This window comes from Elephas maximus, chromosome 7 (assembly GCF_024166365.1).
Source record: "Elephas maximus indicus isolate mEleMax1 chromosome 7, mEleMax1 primary haplotype, whole genome shotgun sequence".
Classification (NCBI taxonomy): domain Eukaryota; kingdom Metazoa; phylum Chordata; class Mammalia; order Proboscidea; family Elephantidae; genus Elephas; species Elephas maximus.
This window is the reverse complement of record NC_064825.1, coordinates 123,744,496-123,754,064: the sequence shown is the minus strand read 5'-3', so window position 1 is coordinate 123,754,064 and position 9,569 is coordinate 123,744,496.

Here is a 9,569-nt window from a genome sequence, read left to right as displayed (position 1 = left end):
CAACTTCCAAAACTGAATCTCCATCCTAGAACTCTCTACTGAGCTCATATTTCCAACTTCTCATTAGATGTTTCAATCTAGACGATCCCAGAGCACCTCAAATATATCTCAAACTGAATTCATTATCCCTCGCATAAAGTAATTTCCTTCTCTTTTCCATTTAAGAGCACCACCGTGCCCTTACTTCCTTGGCCAGGGATAGGTGAAACACTCCTATGTTAAAACAACCTGAGAACCCTTTTGATAGACTCTCCTGAATATATTTGAACTGTGTTCTCCTTTTCTCCATCTCCCACAATTATAGTTTAGACAGGAAACACAGCATGAGAGCCTTTTATTCTAGCACAGAATACCCAGTTCCGTCACCATTTAGCCCCAGTCTCCTCCCTTGCACCTATTTCCCACCACTCACCTCCAAAAAACACTGTGGGGCTCCGGCCTCATCAATTTACTTACCATTCCATAAATGTGCCTTGCTTAGTTTACCATCTTAATCTGCAGATATTTTTGTTTAAATGATCTTTATTTTGAATTAATTTGATAAAATTAGTAAATGAGAGGAAATTATCAGATGAATTTTTCCCCCCTTTGGATCTCCCACTTTCTCTTGATACTCATAGGCTGCATCTTCATGCAAAAGCCATTTCCTTTTAAAAGCATATATGTGAATTATACGGCGTTCAGAGATGTTAGAGCATTGAAAACCTGATATCTGGATCAATGACTGTCTCTTAATAAACTTTAAAGTTTTCCTCCTCCTTGCTTATTTTTTAGATCCTAATAAAAATGTCATTTGAGAAAGTTTTCCCATATTTTAGTGTACTATGATTTCTGTCACACACATTCCATACAATGACAGCTTTGCCAGGAATAAACCCCAATTGTTTTGGGTGTAGCTTTTAAATGCTGGAATTTATCCAAAATAGGCTTCCTGGGTAGTGCAAATGGTTAAGCACTCAACTATTAGCTGAAAGATCAGCAGTTCGAACCCACCTAGAGATGCCTCAGGAAACAGACCTGGCGATCTGCTTCTGAAAGGTCATAGTGTTGAAAACCCTACAGAGCAGTTCTACTCTGCACACGTGGGGTCGCCATTGAGTTGGAATCCACTTGATGGCAACTACCAACAAATTCCTACCCCAGATCATAGCTCAGACCATTGTCTCCCTTGGGCTTCTCTCATTTCTTCACTTAATTTGGGCATTTTACTGTCATTTCCATTCTCCCATTACAGCAACGGTTGATCTGATCTCAGTCATTTGTACCATAAGTTTCAACACTTGGGCTGCTATAGGCCTATTTCTAACAGATTTTTGAAGTGTAAGAAAATATTTTCTGGGTATCATAGCCTTCATCCAGGTACACATAAGGTTCTAAAAACAGTAATATTGAGAACAGGATCTGTCAGCATCTGCTTCCCTCCTCTCTCTCAACTCTGTTTTCTTTCTTCTGTTCCAGAACTCCCAGGTCTTAGGCATTCTGATTATTATTGTTATTTCCTAAATCTCCCTGTATATTTGGTACAGGACATACAGACAAGCCACTATCTCCTTCATGTTAACCTTGGGCTTCTGAGTTGTTTTTATGATCACTTTGATCCTTATGACTGGGCCTTTGGAGCGGAACTGGGGAGGATAGGGCAGACGTATACTTCACCAAAATTCTCTGAGTCAGTGATGCGGAGGCCATTGGAGATAAAGTTTTTTTTTCAGATATGAAGTAGTAGGTATGGAGAAAGTAGGAAAATGGTTTTATCGAAAAGGTTTGAAACATCCTTTCCAACTCCTCCATCACTTACTTCAAAATACTAGTTTCTGAAGCCACTAAAGTTCCTGTACTTTGATATTCAACTTGTTTTCCCAAATTTGGAGAATTAAAGATCCGAGACCTCAGTGTTCTCATAGGCCTGTGCCTGGCAACAACTTCTACAAAGTTTTTTGTTTCCAAGAGAATATATGTTGAATAAATAAACCTGATCCAGAAAATGATATATCTTCTACCTTATTCTTTCACTGGGGTGGGGAGATAAAAATGCCCTGTAATACAAAACACATTTGTTTAGGGAAGATTATTTACCCTCAATTGTAGGGAGACACATACAGTGCACAACGGTCCATGCAGAATGTTTTTAGCTACCTAAAATCACAATTTTGAGAAGACAATTATTTATACTCTATTCTTATCAAAACCTTAGTTCTTCAAATAGGGCTCCTAACAGCTATCTACTGATTCACCATTGTGAAATGAGATACTCACTGTATATTTATTATCTTCTACGATTTGCTGTGTATATCCAATTGGTCACTACACTTGACACAAGTAACTCCAGTAAGGTATATAGGAACAGATACTCTGAAAGCATTCTACCACTTTGCTGTAACCAAAAAGAAAATGGACATTCCTTTTTATTTTTTTATAGGTCTTTAAGCATTAATTCTTTTAAAATCATAAAAGTATCATAAAATTGCAGGAAGGTGAAAAGTAGAAAATTATCCAGTATATCCCCACCTTCAACAAAGATGATTATTTATACACATTGTTCTTCATCATTATAATAACAACTGATCATTATTGAGGACTGTGACAAGGGGATACATTTCTGCCAAATGAACAATGAGAATTATTGATTATGTTTTCTGTTTATTGTTGTGGATATGGCCAGAAAATTTTCACTGAGGCCAATGAACCTCTGGAGAAGATGAATTTGGGACTTTCCTGAGGTTCAGTGTTATAGAACTTATTTAGTGGAGAAATCCATTGCTGTCGAGTCAATTCCTACTCATAGTGGCCCTATCGGACACAGTAGAATTGCCCCATGGAGTTTCCAAGGAGCAGCTGGTGGATTCGAGCTACTGACCTTTTAGGTAGCAGCCAAGCTCTTAACCACTGCACTACCAAGGCTCCATTTAATGAAGATGTGTATAAAATCAGGCCTGTTGTTAGGAAATGTACTAAGAGGGAACTCACAGTGAAGGAAGAGGTTTGGATTGGTGACTAGGGCTCAACACAAGGGCTTAAGTGTCCTGAGGGTAGACTATTTCCTGCTAGGATTGTGCCTGTGATTATAAGCCTCAACAGATCCAAATTCTTGCAGGATAATTAGGATAGAGAATATGTAATATTGAAAGACCAACTCTGAAGGAGCCAAAGTGCTTTTGTGACATTGTGAGTCACTGGGATCATTTTTCAGAAGTGACATCATTTAGTAGCAACTCAAGTCGCGGCAGTGGAAAGTGTGGGCATGTTGGTGGGCTACTGAGATGCTCCAGGATTCTATCAAGTGGGGGTTTGGAGTTAATATTGACCCTTGGGCTGCCAGTGTTCTTAAGCAACTTGGGAGTGTCAACAGGGAAGGGGCTTCAAGAGGAAGACCCTAGATTTCCTATTAATATGGGTATTGGTAGTTCAAGAGATGATTTGGGAAAATGAAAGGTTAAAGCCATAATTATACTCCAATTCAGTAATGTGAGCCATTTCTATTATGCAAATATAATTACAAGCAATATCTTGATGTTTATATTTATTTAAGATTTCACTTTAAGGTATCCACCAGGATAAAATATTAGCATCCCTCACAATAAGATAGTTCTTTGATATACAACTGAATTGATCTTTGTTAGGACACAATTTTTTATGGTGAAAGAACTTGGAATTTAGGTCATCCTGGGTTAGAATAAACGCTATGCAAGTGACTAGTCCTCTGACCCTGAGCAAGTATCTTAAAATTTTTAAGCTGGTTTCTTTAATTGAATCAATGGCATAAATCATTCTCTGTGGATTTTTACAACCCCACTTTCTGTAAATTCACTTTCAATTACACAGAACAAAGCAAAATCCAGTAAAATGCTAACTAGTGTGTGCTTTGGACCAAGCTAATTAACCAGGAGTTTGGGATATTGAACTAGGTCCCTAGGTGTCACAAAACAATTTGTGCTTGACTACTAAACTAAAAGTTGTGGTTCTAACCCACCTACAGGCACTGTGGAAGAAAGGTCTGGGGATCTGTTTCTGTAAAGATTACAGACAAGAAAACCCTATGGAGTAGTTTTACTCTATAACACATGAGGCTGCTATGAGTCAGAACTGAGTTTAGGGCAATTTTTTTTTTTTTGGGAGTTGAAGTAAGATAAGCTTACTTCATTAAGTTAGGAACTTAAAACAGGAAGCATTCAATGGACTCAAATCAGAAAAGTTGGGTTCTAGGTCTTGGTCAAAGACCCAGCTATTTTGACCTTGTTTAAGCCCTTAAGCCCTGGTCAGGTGGAATAGAGCAGGAAAAAACAAAACACAAAAAACCAAACCCATTTCCATCGAGTTGATCCTGACTCATAGCAACCCTATAGGATAGAGTAGAAACGCCCCACAGGGCTTCCAAGGAGCGCCTGGTGGATTTGAACTGCTGACCTTTTTGGTTAGTAGCTGTAGCTCTTAACCACTATGGCACCAGGTTTTCCATAGACCAGAAAGAGGGCAGGAATCCGTAGAGAATGCTTTGGTCCCTATGGCTCCAATTCTTACCCAAATTGCTGAACACTGACTCCCATCTCCTTGTTCTTCTAGCCACTTCTCTCCACACCAAGCATACGTTGTGATATGCCCACATATGTGTACATGTGCCCACAGTTGCACACACACAGAAACATACACACAAATATACACCCAGATACTGAAACAAAAGCACAGACACACTTAAGTGCACACAGACCTGCTCATAGGCTGACAAGCTCATGAAGTGGGTAGTGAAAACATGTCCACACAGTTGTATGTACACAGAACTAAGTACACATGCATGCTAAATTACATACGTGTACAGAGTTGAGCCTTATTCTGTCTGTAGACTAAAGCCCTGAAATAGAATATAAATCCCTGGGTATCAGAGATAAATAAGGATACTATTATTTTCTTCTTTGAAGATCAAGTACTGCTATTACGAATGTGATTTCTTAAGGCCAGGGGGAACTGACCTCAGAGATGTGGGTATCTAGAAAGAATTGAGCTGCCCATTACAAAAATATCTTGACTGTCACATGGGTCAAGAATTGAATATAATGCTTAATCACTCAGAATACCTCTATAATATTTGTAGTACCTTCCATTTGGTTTTTGGAGGCTTTTGGTGGGCCTAGGTTTAGGAATTTAAGTTGTAGTTTGAACTGCATTTGTAGAAGGTGCATACACCAAAAAATGAACTAATGATGAGACTCACCCCCATACCTTGGCTAATACAGGTAGTCCCCAACTTACAACGGGGTTCTTTTTCGACAACTCTGTTGTAAATCCGTTCTGACGTTAAGTCGAATACATCAGTTTTTTTTTTTCTTTTAGTGTTCATATTTATTGCCTTTTATTATCAGTATCTTTATAATTCTGATCTTCCTTTGTCTTTGAGGGTCAGAAACATTTGTAAATCATAAAAAACTGGACAGTCATAAGTATGGTTCCCTATAACTTGAATATGTCGTAAGTCAGGGACTACCTGTACTCAAATATTCTGATCACTCACCAAGTAATTTAATATTTAATTACAAAATTGTGATGAAATTCTCACAGAAACCTGTCACTTACCTGTGGCCAAATAGCTTTTGTTGAAAGTAAATGATATAGTACAAACTCAAGTGTTATTATCAACAGACCAATCACTGCAATGCAGGCGCTTAAGATATTTGTTACTAACGTATAGCTCACCTGGAATAGATACAAAAGTCACCTGGGTATTGGCAGTATCAATAGGTGGGAATGGAGTTATCCATATGCATTACTGGCAAGTATATTCAAATAGAAGATTTATGTAAATTCTAATCTTTCCAGAATAGAAAGGCCATTAAAAGGACTCTCAGAACTGCAGATTTGTCAGGATCGCAATAAGACTAAACAATTTTGGAGATAATAAAATTTTTGATGTAGCATACATGTATTTATTCCTTCACTGTCAAATAACTATTGAAAATAGTTGTACCTACGCTGGACCATGCAAACTACGTGCCGTGTTGTAGATAAAAAGGCAGAAAAGAAATGGTCTCTGTACTCAAGGAACTTTCAAATTACTGAGGCAGACAACCATGTGCACATTAAATGTGAGTAGAATAGAAAAAAATGTTAACAGTATAGGCAAAACCACAGTGTTATACAGGGTCAGGTTACCAGAAAGCTAGTAAATTTCAGTGCCTACCACTTGCACAGGTTTTTCCCAAGGTCCTGGGAAGGTCCCTAGAAACTGTTATTCATAATTTCGGATTTCTTTTTTAAAGAGTACCTCTTGAATTGTATAAACCTCAGATCTCTAGCACCTGGATATGCTGCTGGTGGAAATCAGAGGGAAGAACAAGGAGCACAGACCGAAATCAAGCTCAAGTTCTTGTTAGTTGTCATCGAGTAGTTCTGACTCACGGTGACCTTATGTATAACAGAACAAAACATTGCCGGGTCCTATGCCGTCTTCACGATTGTTGGTATGTTTGAGTCCACTGTTGCAGCTATTGTCTCGCTCCATCTCATAGATGGGTTCCCTCATTTTTGCTGACCTTCTACCAAATATGGTGTTCTTTCCTAGCAATTAGTTTTTCCTGATGACGTGCTGAAAGTAAGCAAACTGAGGTCTCATAATTCTCATTTCTAAGGAATATTCTGGTTGTATTTCTTCTAAGACCGATTTTGTTTGCGCTTCTGGCAGTCTACAGTATATTCTATGTTCTTTGCCAACACCACAATTCGAATGCGCCAATTTTTCTTCAATCTTCCTTTTTCATTGTCCAGCTTTTTGCATGTATATGAGGCAGCTGAAAAGAGCATGGCACACCTTAGCCATCAAAGGGACATTTTTGTTTTTTAAAACTTAACAGAGGTCTTTTTAAAAAATTGTTTATTTATTTATTTAATTTTTATTGTGCTTTAAGTAAAAGTTTACAAATCAAGTCAGTCTCTCATACAAAAATTTATATACACCTTCCTATGGCAGTTCTACTGTGTCCTATAGGGTCGCTATGAGTCGGAATCGACTGGACAGCACTGGGTTTATATACTCCCAGTTGCTCTCCCCCTAATGAGACAGCGCACTCCTTCCCTAATCCACACTGAAGGATGTAGTTTTTGACTTTCATCAGTAAGTGCTTCAAGTTTTCTTCATTTCGGCAAGGAAGGTTTAGTCATCTGCATATTATAGGTGGTCAATGAATCTTTCTCCAATCCTGATGCCATATACTTTTTATTTAGACCAGCTCCTTGAGATTATTTGTTGGGCATACAGTTTGAATAAATAAGGTGAAAAGATACAACCCTATGGCACAACTTTGCCAATGAATCAGAAGATTAGAATTGAGGTTAGATTGGTGAAGGGGCAGAAGATAGTACATTGAACATTGTGCCATACATGTACCATATGATTCAGTTATTTATCTAAGAGAAATAAAGTGTATACTCATTCAATGACCTGTACATGAATATTCATAGCAGTTTTATCTGTAATAGTTCAAAACTGGAAACAATGAGCATTTCATCAATAGGTGAATTGATGAACAAATTTTGGTCTTTCTATACAGTAGCAATAAAAAGTAATTAACGATTAAATAATTATGCTGAAGAAGCTAGGCAAGAAAGAGTACATCTGTATGATTTAGTATATTTAAAACTTTAGAAAATGCAAACTAACCTATAGTGGCAGAAAAGCAGCTTTAGTGGTTGCCTGGGGAAGGGATAGTGTGGGGAAGGATTGTAGGAGGAATTACAAAGGGGCACAAGGAAACTTCTGGATGTGATGGGTATGTCCACTATCTTGATTGTATTGATTATTTCATGGGTGTATATATATGTCATAACTTATCAAATGGTGCGTGTTAAATATATGCAGTTTATTACATGTCAATTATATATTAGTAAAACTGTTAAGAAAGAAGAGGGCAAAGGGACACTATGAGAAAGCCAGATATGGTGGTAGAAAGGTGTGAGGCATAGGGTCATTTACTCCCTGTGACCTTGCTGTCTATTATGAAATTATTTTGAATAATTTTTAAAAATAGACACTATAAAAAGAAATATATTTTATTAAATCCACTGAAAATTAAGAACTATTAATCTTTATTAAAAAATGCCCAGGTTTTTTCCTTAAAGAACTAAAACATTTTAGATAAGGTTTTTCTAACATCTTATCCAATTTCAGATTTTAGCTATTATGAACAAAATGGCTGTAAACATTGCTGTTCCAGTTTTTGTTTTTACCTATTTATTTATTTTTACATATGTCTTCGTTTCTCTGAAGTAATTACCTAGGAATGGATAGTTGGGTCGTATGGCAGATTTATATTTAAATTTATAAGGAATGACCACATATTTTAAAAAGATGTTTGTGTCATTTTACACTTCCAACAGCAACAGATAAGAGTCTAGGTATTTCACTAGGCTACTAACTGAAAAGTTGGTGTTTGAGTCCATCCAGAGGTACCTCAGCTTCTCAGCGCAGGGACCTCGCCTCCAAAGGATGCGCCCCCTACCTGGTTCTTCATTCTTGGTGACATGACATCCCCCTGTCTCTCTGCTTGCTTCTCTCTTTCATATCTCAAAAGGGATTGATTCAAGACACAATCTAGTAATCTAGTAGATTGAGTCCTGCCTAATTAACATAACTGCCTCTCATCCTGCATCATTAACATCACAGAGGTAGGATTTACCACACACAGGAAAATCACATCAGATGACAAAATGATGGAGAATCACAAAATACTGGGAATCATGGCCTTGCCAAGTTGACACATATTTTGGGGGACACAATGCAATCCATAACAATATATAAATACAACTGATTTTTTATATACTGAACTTTTATTCTAATGCAAGTTTATTATGATAAATTAACTTATAAATTCTAGATTTTTTTGTAGATTTTTAAAGATTTTCTATGTAAGCAATCATATTGTCTGTGGATAGAGCAAGTTTTACTTCTAACTTTCAATCTTCATGCTTTTTACTTTTTTTTCTTGACTTATTGCACTGGACAGGTCCACCTGTACAATATTAAATGGATTTGGTGAGATGGCATATACTCGCGCAATTCTTGATCTTAGAGGGTAAGTATTTAGCCTTTCATCAGTAAGTATGATATTAACTGTAGGTTTTTTGTAGGTGCTCTTTATTAGGTTGAGAAAGGTTCCAACTATTACTAGTTTGATGAGTTTTTTTTTTAATTTTATTTTAACAATGACAATGCTTTTTCTTCATCTCTTTAATTTCTCTAATAGGTTGAATTACATCGATTGACTTTTAATGTTGACTCAAGCTTGCAATCCTAGGATAAACTCTGCTTCATCCTGATTCTTTTTTTAATATGTCATTAGATATGATTGCACAATATTTTAAACATTTGACATCAACATTCATAATAGATATTGATTTGTTATCTTTGTTGTGAGGTTCTTGCCAGATGTTGATGTCAGAATTATGTTGACTGCATAGAAATGAGTTGGGAAATGTTCTTTTCTCCTATATTTTCTGAAATATTTTGTATTTCATTTGACATTATTTAATTATTAAATCTTGAAAAATTTACTATTTAAATCATCTGTTCCTGCAGTTTTCTCCAT